Source organism: Canis aureus, chromosome 20 (genome assembly GCF_053574225.1).
Source record: "Canis aureus isolate CA01 chromosome 20, VMU_Caureus_v.1.0, whole genome shotgun sequence".
NCBI classification, from domain to species: domain Eukaryota; kingdom Metazoa; phylum Chordata; class Mammalia; order Carnivora; family Canidae; genus Canis; species Canis aureus.
Window position 1 is genome coordinate 38,129,663 of NC_135630.1, and position 22,775 is coordinate 38,152,437.

The window sequence follows — 22,775 nt, forward strand, 5'->3', positions numbered from 1 at the left end:
ATGTAACTAGCAAATGCTTAGACTAGAGATGCTTGATGCATCAAATATATAAAAATGCTACAAAAGAATAATAAAATACTACCTAATAGAAAAATAGACCAAAAATACGAAGAGTTATTTCACTTATAAGCAAATCTAATTGATCAACATTTGTCAGATATGCGTTCGATTTTGCTAATAATTATGGAAATCATCTTTTGAACAATTTCATATCAGATTAGCAAAAATGTTTAAAGTTTCACAATACCAGTGTTACCAAGCATGTGGGGACTTGGGAACCCACACACATTGTTGCTGGGGAGGTAAATTGATGTAACCTTTCCGGGGCATAATTTGTCAACAACCAGTAAAGCTGAGGATACTTACAGTTTATGACGCAGGATATGAGTCATTGGCTGGGAAATGGAGTAAATTTCAGATCTTTCAGTGACGATCGGATTGGCATGTTGCTAACTTTGTACTATGACTTCTTCGCAAAAGCATTTCTCAAAAAGGAAAGAGAGCTAAGAAGAACGGGACGAAGGGAGGAAGAGAGGAAAAGAAATTTTAAAAGGAAAAGAATGAAGAGAAAGGCTGAGTCTTTCGCATAAAAGTACTATTAACTCTGTTGTATTTCAATCTGTTAGCGCCAGCTCAGCAGTTTGTGTCAAAAATAATTTTAGTATTGTACATTTAGCATCTTTTAAAAATATTGTTTGTTTGGGAATGGTTTTTCTACCATATTTTATTTTTACCTCTTATATCACTTAAGAAGAGTGTCATTTTGTGAAATTTTTGGTTTCAGATGTGTGTGTGGGTGGGTGTGCACGCTTTTGTGCATCAACTGATTTGCAGTGTAAAATATATTTATCTCTGGGCATTGTAGACAAAAAAGCTTGGAATACATTGTTGTAAGATGCCACCGTGGGTCATTCGCTTGTAAAAAAGATGGTGCCCACAGCCAGTGGGGTGCCCTCCATACCATGCCCCCATGCACTGAGCTAAGTCAACAGCGCTGAGCAAGTGGAATGAACAGAGGAGGTCGTGTGGTCACCAGAGCATGGCCCTGTGCTGCTGGGACCTTGAGCAGGCAGCTTTCCAACTGACCAGTGTGGAAAGGATACTCTTTGGAAGGTGATGTCCTCTGAACTCATCTGCATTTAGGAAATAATCCTTGTAGATAATGCACTCCTTGATGTCATCAAGCTACAATGCTCTCATAGCAAAGAGAGGCAATGTATCCTACCAACACTAACAACATTTTTCAAATGTGTAGCCTTTCCAGGAAGGTCAAAATAAACCAAAGAGAAGGCTTCCCCCTTCCTTAAGGCTAGCTCATGGTATATCTAGAGTGGGGATATTACATCTGGTTCTATCCTCGGCATCCAAAAGAGGTGAGATCCAAGTGAGAGGCAAGTATGAAAAGCAACGGGATTGAAAAACTATCAAATGAAGTCTCATTAAAGTCCACAAACCTTTAACTCTGAGAAAAAAGGCTGAGAAAAAACTAAATAGGCCTTTAGAAAATCTAGAAGGTCCTTGCTACTCTGGAGCAGCATCACAGGGAAAAGAAAGACCTACGTTATCGACATGGGCTAAACAAATGGGATTTTACCACAAAGATGATACAGAAATGTACTATTTCAAAATGGTCTGGATGGATTTATGAGCAATAAATCTACTCTTGGCTAATAAGGGAAACCAGAGCTATTTGAGACATATCCCTAAAGATATAATACACCTTTTCCTTGGTGATCCTCATTGGAAAGAAAATTCCAGCCCAGTGAACCATGAAACCGACCTTATGAGATGCTTCTAAGGCCCTTAAATATCTCTGCAAGAGAGCGATTCAGAACAAGGACAGCAAGCCACTGCTTTTCTTGAGATGGGAGAGTGGCGATCTCATCTTTATTCAGCTCTGGCTTCCTGCAGTACAGAGAGTTCTCTTCACTGTTCTCCTTTCCTTTCCCTCAACAAATTCCCAAAGGCCCAACAAGACCAGATGTGAAAAGAGGTGAGACACAGATGCAGACATAAATTCTTCCCTTTGTGACAGTGATTGCTCGGCCATGCGTGCCCCCACCCATGTCAAATGCACGGTTCACTCAGAAAAATCAAGGACACATGGTGTTGACATTGCTCAGTTTCCAGAAACAGAGCTTAGATAGCAGGTACTGTGGTGTGTGTGTGTGTGTGTGTGTGTGTGTGCGTGTGTGTGTGTGTGTGTGACTGTCAGGATGCCCATTCAGGTGTTGTGGCTCAAGGAATGGAGGTGGTTTGCTTATGGGACTTTATGGGAATTAATTTTAACTTTTATAGTGTAAATAGAGGTGAAGAAGAGGAGGTAAGAGCTGAATTGGAAGGAAAGCAAGAAAGGCAGTAACACAGAGTCAGGGAGACATGAAATCACACACCGATTTTGTCATTAGCTGTGTGGCTTGAGGTCAATCATTTGATCTTGTTAGACCTCACTTTATCCCACATTTAAAGGACAAAATGGAAAGATTCTGACTATCCCAAGACTCCATGATGCAGCCTATGCCTAGCATCAGAAAAAAATCTTTAAAATGCTGCATGCTAATGCCAATGTTGTGTGCCCAATCTCATTAAATTATTCCCACACAGGAGATACACCATCCAGAAAAACGTATTAGATGGATCTCACAGGGGCTGGCAATGCTACTGTCTGATGCTATCATTACTGTTGTCTTGTGTGATTCTTCTGGTCCCTCATCCTCTGTACCCACCCTCACTATGATTAGTAGCTCCTCAACTGTCTCCCTGCATCTCCCAGTGACCTGCCAGGAATGAACTCTGACTGTCCCAAGACCATGGCCCTGGGAACTCAGGGTGATCCTGATGCCACTTACTATCCCCCCTTCACCTTTGTCCCTAATTTATTTGGTGTTGAGTTGGGAGCAAAATCTTGGGAAAGAACCAACAAAGCAAGGACTTGCAATGCAACACAAGCCCTTACATACGTACATACAATAGCAAAAAAGATGAATCTTTGCTTTTTACAGGGAAAATTTGATTGGTTGTCCAATATCTCTTCCCCAGACACGGATTGTATGACAAATGAAAACATTGTTTTTAGGATCAGTTGGATTCTTAGTTCCAAAAATGATATGGTAAGAGTCAGTACTACTTAAGGGTTACATATCCTTTCCCCCCTCTCTGGCAAGTGCAAATGTCACCACCAAACAGCCAGTCAACAGTAGAATTGCACAATGAAGGCTTGATGATGATGATGATGATATCATTTATTGAGCAATCCCTATGAGCACTTTACATGTACTAACTTATTTGTTCTCTCTTCAGCCCTATGATATAGCTACTATTATTATCCTCATTTCATAGATGAGCAAAGTTTAAGAGAAAGCAGTTAAGCAACTTGCTTATGATCACACAACTAATAGGTGGTTAAAGCTATGTTCCAACACATACAGTGGCTTCAGGAAGCTTCCGTGCCTTTGGTGGACTTATTTCTTGCCGGTACATATCTATTCATCAAATATTGATTGAGCTCTCACAATGTGCTGAGTTCTTACCTCATAAAACATTTTGTCTGGTGGGAGAGAGAGAAGTTAAGCAAATGATTATCCAAATATGCATTTAAATTATAATTATAATTAGTGCCATAAAGAAGAAGCCCTAAGTGCTTCTTGGAGAAATCATAACGAAAAAAAAATGGATTTTTGCTGAGTAGTCAAGGAGGGCTCTCTGAGAGGTATTTAAGCTGAGAGAGGAAACATAAGAAGGAGGGAAGAAAACATGGACTATATCAAAAGAACATAGCATGTTCAAGGACACAGGCCCTGAGTCAAGAGCTAGCTCAGTATTTGGGAAGCTGGTGGTGTCAAGTGAAAGGGGCATGAGGGGAGAACAGAGCAGAAGACAAGATGTCCAGGTCTTCATGAGCCAAAATAAATCTTTGACTCTTTGTCCTAACAGCTCTTGGTAGTGCTGTTGGCTCTTCTCCATTTGCCCCTCCAGACCCATACTCTATTTCCTCCCAGGCCCTGCTTTAGGCCCCAGGAGGCTGACTTGCTGTTCTCTATCAACCAGCTCCCTTGGGCTCTGGCTTCCAGCTGGGTTCCACCCAGAGGCAGTGCCTGCCAACCATCAGAGGACAGGCAAGGACTGAGGTCATGGATTTTGTTAGATGGCACAATCCTCCAGCTACAGCAGCGTTTCTCCATCTTCTTTCCTTTATCACCTCCCCCCTGGAAATTTTGAAGACATTTTGTTTTCCTATTTGCTCCCAGCAAAATATGTTTATGCATTGCATATGTTTATGCACCCTATATATGTGCTTTATATGTAAAAAGAGGGCTTTTTGTTTCACAACCTCCCAACCAATTTTTCCCCCTCGAAAGTGTTATCACCCTATTGAGAATGTCTCCTCACATCAACCCTTCAAACTCCAGGAGGTGATGGTTGCCAGTATTGCTAGCCCATTCCTTGTTGGTTTCCCTTTCTCCTGCCTGCACTTTTGTATAATCCCCGTATTGAACTCCCCTGCTTACCATTCGAGTGAGCTTACCATTTCCTCCCAGAATACTGGAACGCTGTTATAGCAGCCTTTGAAAATCTCTAAGGAGGAGAATGACACTGTCAGATTTGCATTTTAAAACACACTGGGACTGTGTGAAGAATGTACCTTGTGTGGTAGGAGTAGGTGACCAATCCCAAGCCCATTAGCATGGTGACAATGACTGGCAATAGCAGTATAGTTACTGGAGTATTTTTCCACTTTATCCAAATGATTGGTGTCACTACATTAAATCAAATCCCTGTATCTATCCCAACAGTCATGGCCTCTTGAAGGAAAACCATTATGAGAGAATCTGCCAATTTGTATTATCACATAGGCATTTGTAAAACTAAGGAGCCAAGGAAGAAAGCAAATAAAATTTTCTTACCATTTAAGAATCAGACTCAAAAAGGGAAAGGTTTAAACAGGATTCCAGCTGGGGCTCCTGGGTGGCTCAGTGGTTGAACGTCTGCCTTTGGCTCAGGTCATGATCCCAGGGTCCTGGGATGGAGTCCCACATCTGGCTCCCTGTAGGGAGCCTGCTTCTCCCTCTGCCTATGTCTCTGCCTCTCTCTCTGTGTGTCTCTCATGAATAAATAAAATCTTTAAAAATAAATAAAGAAGATTTGGTCTAGATGCAGATTCATGCCCCAAGTGCAATCTCAAGATCTTCAGAACTCAAAGCCAGTCATATCAGGAGCTACGATGAACTGAATGTCCCAGTACACTGCTAAGCACTTTAAATATATAGCCTTCTAAATCACTCCACTAGCCCTGCAGGATTTACCATTATTTCTCCACTTCAGAGCTGAGTAAACCAAGGTTCAAAAAAGGTAAGTAACATTCCTAAGGTCAAATATATACTATATAGATGGTACTTTTCATCATAAAAAGTCAAACTCGCTTTAGCTACCAAAGAGTACTCAATTCAGCATGATCCTTCTTATAGAAAGAACATAGTTGGCAAATAAGTTTCATTGCTTATTCCAACTCCATCTGATTGGGAATGACTGCCTGGAACACTGTGTTGAGAATTCTGAGACTGAACTGGGCAATGTGGGAGAGATTGCTATAATTGATTAGTGATGTCTGCCATAGGTAAGAGAGTGGGAAATAGGGGTACATGGGCTACTTCTCTTTCATCTCTCACAGACTTCTGCTACCCAAGGAGATATAAAAGTTGATGCTCATCCCAGGCCAGGCTGCAGCTGGCAGTGACTGTTCTCAGGGTGCTAAGTCTACCTGGAAGCATGATGCTATATTTTCAAACAGGATTTATTTTTATTATTCCACAACTTGAGCCAATGAGCCCATAAAAATAATGTGTGGGAACAATCCTCTTTCATTGCCTGTCATGCACTCAGCATGCTGACATCTCCAAAACTCAAGGAGCTATTTTCACATCATATCACTAGGCCAAGGAGATATGAATTGAATTCTCTTCCCTGACGTTCTACTCTGCTGTACATTCTAAGGTCTTTCATGGAATAGAGATAAGAAAGACAAATATGCAAATGCACTGTTATCCAGGCAAGCACCCTAGGATTGTAGAGGGTGGTAATGTTTTTTTCTGGCAGAGAAACATGAAACCACCAATAAAACAGAACAGAACCACCAGCTCCCCAGCAGACGATTGAGAATGGAAATCACAAACATTTACTTTTCGCTAAATGTGAACAGATGTAGTAAGTCATGGAATATTTTCTGGTATACCATTTATTCACGTACTCATTCATCAAGAGTGTAAGGAAGACAAAGTAATGTGAGACAGAGTGTCCACCCCAGATCATCCACAACTAGAAGGGAAGGAGATACAAGAGCAATAACAAGACCACATCCCTGTCCTAGACGGTTGAGGTATAGCTATTATGGTAAGTAGGGCTGGTCACTCCCCAGAAGGAACACAAGCTGCTCTGAGTCCTAGGATTGGCAGACATGGAATTTGTTCTGCTAAGACAACTTCAGGAGTATAAAATGCCTCCTAGATCTCAAAATGTTATCGGTGGTGAAACAAACCTACAGTGGTCAACCAGTTCCTACAAATAAGTGTTCAGACTAATTTAACAATAAAACAAGGGGTATCTAGGTTGCTCAGTAGGTTAAGTGTCTGCCTTTGGCTCAGGTCATGATCCCAGGGTCCTGGGATCGAGCCCCGCATTGGAGTCCCTGCTCAGCAGGGAGTCTGCTTCTCCCTTTCCCTCTGTGGATCCCTCTGCTTGTGTTCCTCTCTCTCTCTCTCTCTCGTCTCTTTCCCAAATAAATAAATAAAATATAAAAAACACAATGAGTATAGCACAGTACTTACCTTGAAGACAATGGTAAAAAGTGAAAGGAGTAAATATGGTGCCTAGAGTGTGGTAAGCACTCTATAAACATTAGCTATTATTACTGCTATTGTTTCTGGTGTAATAACTGTGGCAGATGATATTCATAGACATAATTATCCAACCCCTAATGACATTAACTCAGGTTACTAAATGTCTTCTGTCTTCACCTGCATCTTCTTGTTTGTTCCTCACAACTTCTCTGTGTGAGTAGGATTATTACCCCAATCTACAGATGAGGAAAGTGAGTTTAAGTGGACTCCAGTCTAGACCTCTCTCCCATAATCATCACTTATGGGAAATCAGAGAAGGATTAATGGATCCAGCCCTGACCCCTGGGGGATTTTTCTACAGGGGCGTATGATTTCACCCAGGACACCCCAGGGGGGTTGAGAGTTTTCAGTTGTCCACCTTGGTCTTCCACACTGCCCTGACGTCTCCCAGTCCCCCAAGGGGGTCCCCAACAGTGAAGGCACCTGTCAGAGCTCACGATGCATTTCTACCTCGTGGGAACCGCAAGTTGGGCAAGTGGCTGAATGGTCATTGGCTCAGTTTCCCCACTCTCTAAAGAGACGATCAGTAGTCACCACTGTGGTGGAGAGGAATGAGTTATTTGGCTATAAACACTCCTCAGGAGACCTTTCTCTGAAGTCAGGGGTGGGGCTGGCTCCTCTCCCCACTGGCTACTCACAGCTGCCCCTGGATTCCCTTTCAGACCCCACTGTCCATTTCCTCATCATCTCCTAGGAGCACCCCCAGGGGGTTTCTGAATCCTTCCCACCTTGCCTATGGGCTTACATGCAATTGGGCTTTGCAGAACCCTGCCTGCCCCAATCCCACTATGTTGTCTGTCCCCTCTCCAGGAGGTAGGAAGCCTGGTACAATTACAATACAAACCCCAACAGTTCCTTCAGCCCCTGGGTGCACTCCTTACCTGATTTAGCTTCTTTCCACAATCCTGGGCAGTTCTGGTTTCAAGTTCTTCTCTTGGTCCCTCCCACCTTATTACTTTGTTGTCACCTGGGTTCAATGGTTTTCCACTCCTCAGCGATAGGTCATGCTTCACTCCTAGTCTGCTCAACCCTCCCTGGCTTCTGACTTCATATCTCCAAGACATCTCACCATCCTTGGGGTGTGGGGAGTGGTGGAACGGTTGGTGGTGATGGAGGTACTTGTTGGGAACAGGGTGGGCACCATGGAGTGGTGAGCACCAGAGCCCAGTCTGGGGCGAAGGAGGGGGTGTTGGATTGTGCAACTGTACGGTCAAAGTCTGTCTTTCTTTAAAATTGTGATGGGGCCCCTGGGTGCCTCAGCAGTTGAGTGTCGGCCTTTGGCTCAGGTCATTATCCTAGGGTCCTGCATTGGGCTCACCGCAGGGAGCCTGCTTTTCCCTCTGCCTATGTTTCTGCCTCTCTATGTCTCTCATGAATGAACAAACAAAATCTTAAAAAAAATAAAATAAAATAAAATTGTGATAACATGCTCAATGCCAATTATTTGGCATGAATTTTAAATTTTAAAAAATCTTGCTTTTAAGTACCATTTATCTGGTACACCTAAAACTAATGTAACTAATGGAACATAGTGCATCACCTATACTTGAGTCAAAAAAATTTTTTTCTTAACTAAACTGACAAAAAGAACAAAAGATAAATTGCATTTGTCTGGATTACTGAGTTCTTGGGCACTCTCTTAAATGTTGCTGGGGAGTCTCACCTCAGTCCTCCTGTGTACTACTAGATTTGCAAACATAAATATGTGATTGACATCTCTGCGGTTCAGTTTTCCCAACTGTAAAATGGGTATCATACACTCCCCCACCCACAATTACTCTCAAAAGGATGCGTTGAAATCTTAGGATAGTGCCCAGAGCATTGTCAGCAGCCCAAAAATGTTATGATGATTATTTCCTGCCCGTGTAGAATCCACACAGCTATATCCAGTTTCAGATTCAGATTACTTTCAGGAGACTCCTTTGTAATGCTGTCTCTCGTTCCTCTAACCTTCCCTCAAAGGCACCTCAACCCAAGAATCACTCCAGTGACCCAGCAACTTGTCACAGAACTACAAACTCTCCAAATGAAATTTTTTAATTCTTTTAAAATGATTTTATTTATTTATCATGAGAGACACAGAGAGAGAGGCAGAGACACAGGCAAAGGGAGAAGCAGGCTCCATGCAGGGAGTCCAATGTGGGACTGATCCAAGGACCCCGGGATCATGCCCTGGGCCGATGGCAGAGGCCCAACCATTGAGTTATTCAGGTGCCCCAGCCACCCAGGTGCCCCTATTGTTTTTAACATTAACCAAAATTGTCACACGTAGAATGCATGTGGCAGGGAAATGATGCTACAACTTTAAACAATACGCATTCTTAATCTATATCTTTGTGGGGGTGGGGGTGGGAAGGGAATTACCAGTAAAATCACTGGGCTAAAAAGCCACCAAACCTGAAAGGGGAAGAGCAGTGGCAGCCAAGGGGTGTCCTAGGAAGGCAATGGAAAGACCTTACTTACAGTTTGGAGGTGGCCTTGGAGGTGGAGGGTACAGGAAGGGATACGCGGTGAACACCAGAACATCTATCATCTTGGGAATTAAAGAGGCAGTTTTGACTATCAGCTTTCAGTGTAAGTGTCCTCCAAAACTGGAGAGAGGCCATCATGAGGAGACCGTTCATCTGTCAGTCAGCTGGGAGATTCTTCAAGTGGGTTCACATTAGAATCATCCACACCCCCAGTTTGACAATCATTATTTCCCACCATCCCCCCCTCCACCCATGGAGGGAAGTTTAATCCATATGTTTCTGATTCGTTTACACCCAACTCCCCACAATGTTATACTGAGACAGCGTTTGGACAGGCAGGAAAATTTCAGTGCTTCTTAACATTTTCCTGGTCTGCCTTCTCAATTCCCACCTCCCTCACTGTGTGGACCTGGACTCTTCCTTTGGCCTGCCATAAATCACCTCCACTCCAAAGGCTGCAGCTGAATTCCCTGCTCCCCGCCTGGGATATTTCTATGCCTTTGCAATTTGGCAAGCACAGGATCCTTCATTCCTATAAAGTGGAAATCCAAACTTGTCTTTTGTAGAAACTCCCCCCCCACACACACACACCTATCGGCCCCCCCTGCCCTGCTACAGCCATCAGACTGATGGGAAATAAAACTGATGTGCTCAGAAAGGTGCCATGCTCACTTGTCCTTCCGTACCCACCACCTTCAGCACCCAGCAACTTCCACCATACAGGTCAGCTAGCACTGGAACTCAGGGCTTCTCCACTTGCTGTTGGTTCCTGCCAGAAGTCCACTGAGGTGCACAATGCCTTGCTCGGGTTGCAAGGTTAAATGATTGCTGCCAAGAGTTTTTAAAAGTCAGCCCCAATGTTCTTAGAGCAGTTGGTCAAGGGTAGAGAGATGTATGAACACATTAAAATGGACACTTTAAGCCGGCATTTCATAGCAGTCAGAGCTTATCTACTCAGTAAATGTCTTATTTAAAACTTGGGGTTTGTGTGTGTGTGTGTGTATGTGTTGATTGCATTTTAATCCCGTTCTCAAAGACCCATTAACATATCATACACATACCCTTCCAGGAATAAGTTATCGGTTTCATGGTTTGACCATTAAACTGAGAAAAACAAGTCATTTGTAAACCCAATACAATTCATAAGTTCCCACTTATAAAGTAATCCCTGATATGCACTCCAAAGCCCCAGGGACAGCTCAACACAACCAGTTTTTGGTGATCTGGTGATGAAAGATATATTATTGAAATCCAGGAAACCTTGGGAAAAAACTGTATAGCAAAACTATCTAAATTGAAATGAAATGCAGATCGCTTGACTGCCAGCAAGTTTCTTCCTTCCTTCCTTTCTTCCTTCCTTTCTTTTTTTCCCCCCAAAACAATTCCACATAAATGTCTCAAGGCTTAGGACACGCAATTAAAAGATTTATACTTAGACCAGAAGCAAAACAATTGCATGGGTTTCAGGGGCCGTGGCATTTTCAAGATGCATTGGAGAGGCTTGCAGAGGACATGGGCTGACATATGACCCGTTCTCTCTGCCCCACCAGCCGGGCAGTTTTCTGGGTGCCACTCTCAGAACTCATTTTCCCAAGCTGCCTAAGCCCCGCCTGCTCTCCCATAGGACTAGAATTACTAGAATGTCCACCATGTATGACCGTTGGTGAAAACTACCTTGTCCTGAGCAGCATTTTTCATTAAGCAACACAATTTGAGGCATGTTTGGGGAAAGGAACCCTATGGGAAAGTCAGATAGCTTACAGAGACAAAGGAGGCTCTGTCTGGCACAATGATACAGTTATTGTAGGATTTCACACTTTCCGCTCAACTCCCAAGTCCTTCTGTGAGCCAGACTTTAGGATCGCAGTCTGACTGTCCGTCTCCCAACTCATACAAGAAGGTCTCCAGATTTGGGAAGGATTTCACTTCCAATCTCAGAACTCGGCCTATGAAAGGGACCTAGACTCATGTCTAACAGTTGCCTCTAAACAATATTGTTCGTTAGGATTACCATTCTCTCATAATTCCCTTTTTCTCATCTTTCAGAATTAGAATTTCAAATACATTAGCCCCTTCTCCCTGGCCATTCTTTTCTTCGACACCGTCTTCATTATGAACAGCTCCCCAGAATTTGGTAATGAAACCCCAGTGTGGAGTAGATTCCTTCTGGAAAAAAAAAAGATGTTATTAACAGAGAAATGCACCCTGACTAGTTTTGTGTCTACAAAAAGAAAAGTCGGATGTGATTCAGTGGCCATATTTTCAGAACACTCTGTCAATGACAGTTGGAAACATATGTTTTTTATAAATTTCTCATTCCCAAACAAAGACTGACAGTAAAGCCCGGGGCTTTGATATTTATATAAATTGTTAAGTGGTTCACTGGGGAAAGTACATTTCAATTAGCATGTCACTGCTTATCATGTGGGCTTCAGGAAAGGCGTCCTGATTAAGCTCGCTGTTCAGCGATACATCAAAAGTTGGGTCTTACCTAAGAGCTGTTCTCCTCAAAGCCAAGGCGTCACCTGATGCTAGGCTGACTTTTCTGAGTTTTTATGTAAAGTCAAATTAGACGTTCAAAATCTGACTTTAAACTGCACCAGTTCAAAAAAAGAAAACAAAAACAAAAAATCACTCCTGTTAGTTCAGTACACGTTAACCCAGCTACTGCTAGGTGGTAAGGCCTGAATCAGTCCTGATTTCTCGGCGGTTCTTAGTGTAAGTGTTATTGGTTACCAAATTTAAAACAAAAAGCTATTTCTGGTTATGAGCTCTTCTGGGGGAGGAGACAGGACCTGAGGTCAAAACCAAGTGAAAATAAACTTCGCCTTTGTTTGTGGCTTTCCAAAATGACAATTCGACGTCTTCGAATAAGAGATTTCCTTTCTCAGAATCTGCTCTCATTCATCTTTTGAGGCTGAGATTAGGTTCATGAGCTATAGATAAACCAACAACTCATCATTCCAAAGTCATCCTGCGAGCTGTGGTCTTATTCCCTCTCCTTTTATGTACTCTGCTGCCGCCCTTAGGACAACATTATAAGTTATGAGGTTTTTCAGTGGGGCTTTTTTTCTGATGTGTCACTATTTGCATCTCATTAACTCAGGCAGACATCCTTAAGATTGACAGTACAATTTTGTGCGATTCAATCCAGAGGAACATTCCAATCTTGTCCAGCCTGAAGAGTCCAGGAAAGACAAGGACACCAAATTTGTTCTCCTTATCTGCTCAATTTAGTAGCCATTTGTCACCGTCAATTAGTTAAGGGTGAAATGATTACCCACAGCTTGAGTTAGGGAATAAAGTCTGGTTGGCAGCGAAAAGAACAATCGGTTCATATGGGAAATGTGAGGTGAGTAGGTGGTATGGTTACAGGACACAAGGCAAGTCTACACCCAAAATATCTCTGACTCATGTCTGAAATTGTGCCATTTGTGATTCATCCCTTTGTGTTAAACATTGCTTTCTTCCTGGGGTTGTTTTAAAATATCCACAGTCCAAGAAAGGGTACAAAACAAGTCCCTGATTTAACCAACATGTATTTATTGAGCCTTTTCCATAAATCCATATGACATTTCAAAAAGAAGGAAGATATGGCCATTGTCCTCAAAGAGCTCACCAACTAGCACTAGGTACGTAAAGAAGTTTCATTCTTTAGAAGACACTCCCTTCGTGCTCCACCCCTTTAATTACTGTGCTCCTCATACCTTCATTTCTTAACTCAAGTTTACTGAAAGTCAAGTTTACTTTCACTGACTCTCCTGTGTCTTCCATTTATTTCTACCCTTAAGCCCCTGCCCCTGGTCACTCCTATGAATCAGGTCACCAAGCACCTCTTCGGCACTGAATTCAAAGATTTTCTTTCTGTGTCCATATCTTATGTAACCTCTCTAAAGAGATGAACTTTCCGAACACTTCTTTCTTCAACTCTCCTCTTTAGATCGTTCACATTTTTATTCCTATATCTTCCTTTTAAATGTTGGTGAACTTCCAAGTTCAGGTCTTTTACCTCTTGCCTTTCTTCCAGCCAGTGGTTCCCAACTAGGGGAATTGTGTTCTGTTCCCACCCCTCTCCCCTAGGGACATTTTGCAACTTCTGGAAGCATTTTTGGTTGTTGTAACCAAGGAAAGGGGATGCTACTGGCATCCAGTGGATAGAGGCCAGAGGTGCTGCTAAATGTCCTACCATGCACAGGCAAGTTCCTCACCACCACAACAAAAACCCATCCCATCCAAATTGTCAATAGTGTCAAAACTGAGAAGGTTCCATATTATCCATGGGTGATGTCATGCACACACACAGCTTCCCCTACTACTGCTATGCAAATTTTTTTAAATTTATTTTTTATTGGTGTTCAATTTACCAACATACAGAATAACCCCCAGTGCCCGTCACCCATTCACTCCCACCCCCCGCCCTCCTCCCCTTCCACCACCCCTAGTTCGTTTCCCAGGGTTAGCAGTCTTTAGGTTCTGTCTCCCTTTCTGATATTTCCCACACATTTCTTCTCCCTTCCCTTATATTCCCTTTCACTATTATTTATATTCCCCAAATGAATGAGAACATATAATGTTTGTCCTTCTCCGACTGACTTACTTCACTGCAAATTTTATCCAATTGTTGTCTTTATCTTTTTAAAAAGAATGTATTTATTTATTTATTTATTTATTTATTTATTTATTTATTTATTTGAGAGAGAGAGAGAGAGAGAATGCACATGAGAGAGAGAGAGAGAGCACAAGTGGGTTGCAGAGGGAGAGGGAGAAGCATGCTCCCCACTGAGCAGGGAGCCCAGTGTGGGTCTTGATCCCAGGACCCTGAGATCATGACCCTTGCTGAAGGCAGACACTTAGCCTACTAAGTCACCCAGGTGACCCATTGTCTTAATTTTTGAAAGAGATAAAGCAGAAGCCCAGAGCCACATGCCCTATGGACTGTAGTCATCTCTCCTCTGGGTCTCACAGCACCTGAAAGGGAACGGCATCAGGACAGAGCTCATCCTTTCCCCTCATGAAGCATCTCTTAGTTGGTGACACCATCTCATCTCTCAGACTTGACCCCTAGGAGCCTTCCTCATTATCCTTGGCATTCGAAATAGACTCAGAACCAACCTTCTTTCTGCAGACTCCCATCCCTGCAGTCCACCCCTTAAACAGCTGCCAGGAAGCCTGTCTATCCTGCCTTCTCTGAGTCTTCCGCTTCATGACCACCCCCACATTATCTTCTCATCCAATTAATCGTAATGATACCAATGTCTAATATTTATTGAGCATTGTTCCAGGTGCTCCATGAATTCTGATTTTATCTCGTTTATGGGATGAGGCCTTTATCATATCCATTTTGCAGATAGCAGAGTTGAAACTGGGGAAAGTTAGCTAACTTGACCCTGGCCACAGAGGTGTAAGTGTCAAAACAGAGATTTAAGCTTGAGAGTGACAGGTTCCAGACCTGATACTCATAGTGATCACATGCTACCAATTCCTTTGTCTTCACACTTACAAGAGGACAGGTCCTCCTGTAACAGAGGAGCAACTGAATATATAATGTATAATGGAGGACTAATTTAATATGAACTAATTTATTCTATTCTGAGGTATAAGTAGTCTGTTATAGCCCTTAGTATACCGTATTTTGTGTTTGTTTAGCTCAATTCAAATCAATTCAACAATATTTTATACAAGATAAATATGTATATATAAATATATGATATAAACATACATATTACACATTAATATATTATCAGTGCTTGACACCAAGGGCATGTAGTCAAGTAAATACTCAGAGAGTAGTAGCTCTTGTTACCATGTCATCATTAGAACTGACAGACTGGGACAAGTGACCTCCACCCCCATATCAACACAGCCTACCTCCCTCAGCACAGATCAGCAGCACAGATACCCTGGCAACCAGAGAAAAATAAAAAGGAGTAAAGTGTAAATATAAACTATTAAAATGTGAATTTTGACTTGGGATTATTAAGGAGACATGTAAGATTATACATATAGAGGTACCTCGGTGGCTCAGTTGGTTAAACATCTGCCTTTGGCTCAGGTCATGATCCCAGGATCCTGGAATTGAGCCCCACCTGGGGTTCCATGTGAAGAGCCTGCTTCTCCCTCTGCCTCTGTCCTCCCCCGACTTGTGCTTGCTTTCTCTCTTGTGTTCTCTTTCTCTCAAATAACTAACTAAATAATAAATAAATAAATAAATAAATAAATAAATAAATAAATAAATAAATAAAATCTTTTTTTAAAAAAAATATTGCACGTATAAGACCTTATTTCTCTGGAGTATTGGAGAAAAAATGTTCAGTTCCACTAGAAAGAAATCTTGGACCACCTCAGGGACTGGTAATAACAGAGGCCAAGTACAGCCACTCTGACCTCCCACCCCACCCTGCACCTCTCCTCTCACCTGTGGAGGAGACCTGTGGGCAGACCTGCAGAGGTGGGTGGAAGCTCCCCAGGGGTCAAACAACCTTTTCCACCAAAGGCTGGTCTTTACTTGAATGGCAAGAAGATCTGGCCCTGAAAAAGGGTTACTGGTCCAAACTTCTCATACCATCTTCCCATGGTGGTGTGCTGCTGAGGAGAAGTTCTAGGCCCAAGTCAGGGCACCTGGATTCTACTCCTGGCTCTGCCACTAAACTCTACGTACATTTGCTTTGACAGTTCCTTTTTCGAAATCTTAATTTATCCATCTGTGAAATGAAAAAATTGGTCTCTTCTCTACCAGCTGTACTATTATTGTAAGGATCTAATGAGAAAGTCAGTGTGTGCTGCTCTATAGTTGAGAGGAAGATAGGAAAACCCCAAAGTCAGGGTCATTAGGAGGAGAGTGCCAGGACCTTTGATGAAAACTAAGAGCAAGAGCAGGTGCTATGTTGGGACCATTTTTATAGTACAAATCCAGGACCTAGGGTGGATCTGACACTCCCCAAATTCTTCCCTCCCTGTTGTCTGACATGGAAGCCAGAAATACCTTTTCTGCAGTGATAGAAGAGGCTTAAAGAAGTAAGCCATCTGGGGGCAGGAGCACAATGATTCATTCCTAGTGACACATAAATAACAGACAAAGGTTAATCTCCTGAAAGCAATTCTGGATCAAGCAGAAATTCCTCAACAAGTCTAGGAGTAAGTGTGCCACCGAGCAAAGGATGAGATGGACTTCACAGAAAAACACTGACTTATCTGTGAGAGCCAGTCCTGTCAGATCGCCCAGACTGACAACCACCCCACCTGATGGGGCCAACAGAGGAGATGTGCCTTTCCTCCACCATCCCAGCATCGGTGACTCTCCTCAAGCTGGACCCTTATGGAATTCAATGAACATCCATCTTTGGTCTGGGCTACTCAAGTATCCTTGCTCCTCCATAGAAATCTCCAAACCTGTTCTTAAGCTTTGATGCTATCCCTAATGGGACCAAAAGCTATCCTCAAAATGTAATACTTGGGATTCTTCTTTGAATTCATCAAGAGTAACTGTTACTTAGAAATATCAGCTGTTCCAGGGCACCTGTGTGGATGTGATGTGATGCTTAACAAGCAGTTAAGCATCTGACTCTTGGTTTCGGCTCAGGTCTTTCCCTCTCAATATTACTACCATAACAATAATAAATAACCCCATGGCTTCGCAATCCTGTTCTACAACTATTTCTTGAGAATTTGCCTAGACCTATGTTTATAAAATGAGAGACCTAGGTTTGCAAAAATCCCCCCTGGGGCTATTGCCCTCTGGCTGGGGAAGCAGGAGTGCTCCACAGAATGACCACAGAGACCACTCTGGACAGTGCATCAAGCAAAATGAGATAAGGTCGCCCAGTACATTTATCTTTACAAGGCATCTCCTTGATTGGGATTAATAGCAAATTTACAACTATGTGTATGATTTTTTTTGATCTGTGTCATAAAAAGACCAGAGGGAAATATATTAAATTTAACTAATGCTTTCCTTTGAGGAGGGCAACAAGAATGTTTTTTCTTCTCTTTATTACTTTTTATATTTAAAAGGACAAATAAAAGGAAGTTTCCCAATGGATGTTGAGGTTCTCTTAAGTATTTAATGCCACCAGTCAATATGTACTTGTCAGCAATGTGTTCCTTTACATACAATAATCCATGAAGCTAAGTTCTGTTATGATCCTATTTTATCATTTATGAAGATTTTTTGAGACAGACAATCCAAGTCTACACAGCTGGTAATTAATGGATATAAGAAGTAAAGCCAGGCAGACTAGCCCTAGAACTTGTCACCCCAGCCATTCTGTTCTATTATATAATTTTTCAATAAATAAGTGGTCACACTCCTCCCCGCTCAACAAAGCTTATGATTCGTAAAAAAATCTATCAAATCTCTCCTGAAGTCTTTTCAAAGGAAAAACAAAAGGAACCCACAGAGAACATATCATTTGGTCATTTTCACCATGAGTTGTACCAAGGAGTATGTCCTGAATGACACATTCTCTCACAATGTGAAATTGTGATACCAGAGAGCTATGCACTCTGAAAGCTGGCAGGAGCTGCTGAAGCAGACACAGCCTCCCCAGGAATCCAGGCACTAAAGTCAAGGTTTACAGTAAGTGATGAATGCCAACCAGTGTTCTGACCTAAGCATGGGCTTTTGTGAAATTCATACTCCAGTGTCTTAAAATGCTTCATGCATGAAATGCATATTTCTCTTATTTTATAATTATTTTTTAAAACATATGGACCAAGGGCTTAAACACTTCCTCCATTTTCCATAACAGCTATAAAAAAGGGGATTGAGACAGTTTGATGTGGTGAAATTTCTCACCATACTTTCTAACCCCATTCCTTCGCAGACACAACAGGGCATTATGGAGGGTTGAGAGAGAAAAAGAAGGCTCTTTCTCTTCCCATGGTTACCTTGTCTTGACATGGACCTGTCCATCATGGCAGAGACAGATGAGATTTTCAGGGTATAGATATTAACCCTTGCCCACCAGTTATTTCCACTGAGAGCCTGGCTGACTCTCTGGGGCAGCTAGTGTGGTGATTTGGAGCTAAAGTTTAAACTAATTTTTTTTTTCTAGTTGGAAGAGTCTTGTTTCCCAACTCTGGAAGTGCCTCTCTGTTCCTGTTGGAATGCTGCTGGGATCTGTGATGTCTGGGTCTCTTGGTGCTGAGATACCTGCCCCAGCTCTCCTCTTTCCCACCTGACTGTTGGCAATTCATTTCAAAGCCATCAGATGCAAAGGTATTTCCCGACAGAGAGCTTCATGTTGTGACAGAAGCCTGAGGGCAGAGAGAGAAAGAGAGTGAGAAAATTGGCTTGTGAGAAGTTGGATTGTCTATTTGTGAGCTACTCTCCCGCATAGTAAGGAGACCATTTTTCTGATAAGAGAAAGGTATGACCAGACCTTTGTGATGGAGTGAGGTCAGATTCACATGCCAGAGGAGGAAGAAGGTAACAGTAGCTTCTTTCACAAATAAATCTTAACACATGCAACAGAGAAAACAGAGAAAAGTAGAGAGATTTCTGGCTCAGATGGGTCCACTGGCCATTAGGTTGGCTACTTTTGTTCCCCCAAATTCTCCTTCCTCTTTGAGTGCTCTCGGATTACTTCTGGGCCTCAGCACTGACCTTGGAGGAGAAACAGAACTACTGCCTGTTAACACTATTCTTAGGTCTGGGTTATGGCCCTTCCCGTGACACCTTATGAAGAGCTGAAATGAACATTCATATGTGATAGAATTTCAAAGGAGAAATCAATGCAGAACTCAGATTGTGACCTACGAGATGGAACTTCTTCACCTCTATTCAGCTTACTCCAGTCAACTACTGGGGTCTCCTTATCCTCCTGTCTTCTGTAGTGGGTGCTGCTTTATCGTTCCTCATCTGCCCACCTCAACGGTACTACCAGGAGCACTTGTCAAGATGTCTTCCTTGCTCAAGGTTTAGAGTGAAGAGAGCAAACAGAGCTCAGAGATGCTGGAGATGCCTTTCTTGCCTTGCCTTCCATCCTCCTCCTTCCCCAGAGGATTGACTCTATAAACGAAAATCCATTCTGAGGATACTTGCCAGGTCTTAATGGAAAACAGATCACAATATTACAAGAAATGTACAAAGAGCAAAGGCTATTTTTTAATAGGGGGTTAGAGTATATTCTTCGTATTTTTCATAGGGAGCCAGAGATGTTAGAATTTCCTGTCAGCTTAGAATTTCTCTTACCCAGACTCTAGGTTTGTTTCCTCCGTTAACTACATATTTTACTCTGGCAGGTCTCTTTACCTCTCAGAATTGAAGTTTGCTCTTCAGTAAGACACGGGAGTTGGATTGGATCATCTAGAAGGTTCTCTGCAGGACCTCCTTTCCGCATGTGAAATTACAGAGGGGGCTAGCATTTATGATGTATAAAGACATAGTAGATTTGTTACTTTCCCTCCAGAAGATTACAGTAGAGGGCTAAGATCAATGTTCAGACAATTATCTTATTTAAAAAATGTACACTAGATAAGCCACGAAGGATGAGGAGAGGGTGAGAGTCTGGAAGGAAAAAATACTTAAGGAAAGAGTGATGTTTGTGCTTCTCTCTTTATGGACTTTTTTCCCCATAAGTATGCCAGTATGTTTTAATTACTCATGCCATTATCTTAATTACTTCAGTTTTATATTAAGTCTTGATACCTGGTAATATAAGAAGTACATTACTGTTTCTGTTTTTCAAGCTTATCTTGATGATTATTGAACCCTTGTGTTCCCACACAATTCTGCTATCAGCTTGGCAACTTCAATTTTAAAAAGCAATGATCAGAGTCTGGGTGGCTCAGTGGGGAGCCTGCTTCTCGCTCTGCCCCTCCTCCTGCCCATGCTTCCTCTCTCTCAAATAAACAAAATCTTTTTGAAAAAAAAAAAAGAGTGAAAAATTGTATTTGGATTGCCTTGAATCCATTGATCAATGTAGGGAGACCCAATATTTTTATTTTTTCAAAATAAATCTATTTTTTATTGGTGTTCAATTTGTCAACATACAGAATAACACCCAGTGCTCATCCCATCAAGTGCCCACCTCAGTGCCTGCCACCCAGTCACCCCCACCGCCTGCCCACCTCCCTTTCCACCACCCCTAGTTCTTTTCCCAGAGTTAGGAGTCTTTCATGTTCTGTCTCCCTTTCTGATATTTCCCACTTATTTTTTCTCCTTTCCCCTTTATTCCCTTTCACTATTTTTTTTTATTCCCCAAATGAATGAGACCATATAATGTTTGTCCTTCTCCGGTTGACTTATTTCACTCAGCATAATACCCTCCAGTTCCATCCACGTGGAAGCAAATGGTGGGTATTTGTCGTTTCTGATGGCTAAGGAATATTCCATTGTATACATAGACCAAAGCTTCTTTATCCATTCATCTTTCGATGGACACCGAGGCTCCTTCCACAGTTCGGCTATTGTGGACATTGGTGCTATAAACATTGGGGTGCAGGTGTTCTGGCGTTTCACTGCATCTGTATCTTTGGGGTAAATCCCCAACAGTGCAATTGCTGGGTCGTAGGGCAGATCTATTTTTAACTCTTTGAGGAACCTCCACACAGTTTTCCAGAGTGGCTGCACCAATATCTTTACAATATTGAATATTTCAATCTATGAAACATGATCTATCCCTCTAGTTATTTAGGCCTTCTCAACGTGTCGCAGTTATGGTAGTATTTCATCGTAGAGATGTTGTGCATCACTTGTTTGACTTATTTCTAGATATTTAGTGGGTTTTTATGCTAATGCTTATGATATCTTTTTAAAAGTTTATTTTCTAGTTGTTGATCGTATGTCAAATGCCATTAATTTTTAAATAGTGCTTTTTATCTAGTAACCCCAGCAAATTCACTTATCTTACAGTTTATCTCTAGATTCTTTTGTTTTTGTTAATGATTCATAAAATCATATTGTCTATAAATGATGATAATTTTATTTACTCATTTTCTATTAGGGTAGATTGATGGCTACCCAAAGATGTCAAATATTTTTTTTTAAGATTTTATTTATTTACTCATGAGAGACACAGAGAAAGAGAGAAAGAGGCAGAGACACAGGCAGAGGGAGAAGCAGGCTCCATGCAGGGAGCCTGATGTGGGACTCCATCCCGGGACTCCAGGATCACACCTTGGGCCAGATGTAGGCCCTAAACCGCTCTGCCAACCAGGGATCCCCAAGATGTCAAATCCTAATCTCTGAAATTTGTAAATATTTCTTTATTAGGAAAAAGGCTCTTTGCAGAGATAATTAAATTAAGGATCTTGGGGTAAGGGGATTGTCCTGGATTAACTGAATGGACTCTAAATGCCATCATGCTGTGTCCTTATAGGAGAGAAATAAAGGACGATACACACATAGAGAGAGTTTCTATGGACATGGAGGAAAAGATTAATATGACATAGTCTCAAGCCTGGAACTACCAGAAGTGAATGAAACAAGACGTGGATTTTCCCCTAGAGTTCTCCAAGAGCACAATTGTTCAATTTTGGGTTTCTAGTCTCCAGACCTGTATAAGAGAATAAATTTCTGTTTGAACCACCAAATTTGTGTTGACTTATTATATTAGTCACAGGAACCTAACACATCATATAATGGTTTTTATTTACTTTTCTTGCTTTCTTGCTCTGCATAGAACTTCTAGGACAATGTTAATAGAAATGTGGTAGCAGGTACTTTCGTCTTGTTTCTTAGTGGTAAAAGTTTAAATATTTTAGCATTAATTATGATGTCAGTTGAAAGGTTTTTATAAGGAATCCATTAATTAAGATAATTTTTATCGATTCCTAATTTGCTGGGAATTTTTTTGTGGACTAAGGTTAAATTTGATCAAATGATTTTCCTGCAATTGTTGAAATGATAGCATGGATTTTATTCCATTTATATGACAAATGCACTCATTAACTCTTAAATATTAAATAAGCATTGCATCCCTGGAATAAACCCAATTTGTTCATGTTGTATTATACTTCTACATTTCTTTGGATTTGATTTATTAATATTATGTGGAGACTTTTTGTGTCTATATTCATGAAAGAGATTGGACTGTAATATTCCTTTCTCCTAATGTTCTTGAAAATATTCTAAATCAAGGTTATGCTGGCCTCATAATACTGGTTGAGACGAGTGTCCTCTCTATTTTCTAGAATAATTTCTGTGAGATTGGTTTTATTTCTTTCTTCATTGTTTTAAAAATGTTACAACTGACAAAAATGATACAACATCCCCCCAATGTTATGTGGGGATGAAGTTTTGTTACAGCTTTTTAATAAAGAATTAACTTTAGTTCACAAAATTGGAATTTTAATTTTTTTCTTCCTGTCAGCTTTCGTAAGCTGTATTTTTTAAAGGAATGTGTGCATTTTATCTTTGCTGTTAAATTTATTGGCATAAAGTTGTTGATATTATTTTCTTTTAGTTATC

The 22,775-nt window shown here is 41.5% G+C and overlaps 2 long non-coding RNA genes across 2 annotated transcripts in view; one reads left to right on the forward strand and one right to left on the reverse strand.

Moving 5' to 3' along the window:
• Window positions 1-8,970: 8,970 nt before the first annotated feature.
• Window positions 8,971-22,775, reverse strand: part of LOC144291711 (uncharacterized) — a 211,727-nt gene continuing 197,922 nt past the window's right edge. Inside the window, exon 8 of the long non-coding RNA XR_013359110.1 lies at window positions 8,971-11,530. This is a non-coding gene — a long non-coding RNA (uncharacterized LOC144291711). The remainder of the gene's footprint in view (window positions 11,531-22,775) is intronic.
• On the forward strand, window positions 18,824-21,898 carry LOC144291712 (uncharacterized). The gene is made up of 2 exons (XR_013359112.1): window positions 18,824-19,409; window positions 21,685-21,898. It is a non-coding gene; the product is annotated as an uncharacterized LOC144291712 (long non-coding RNA).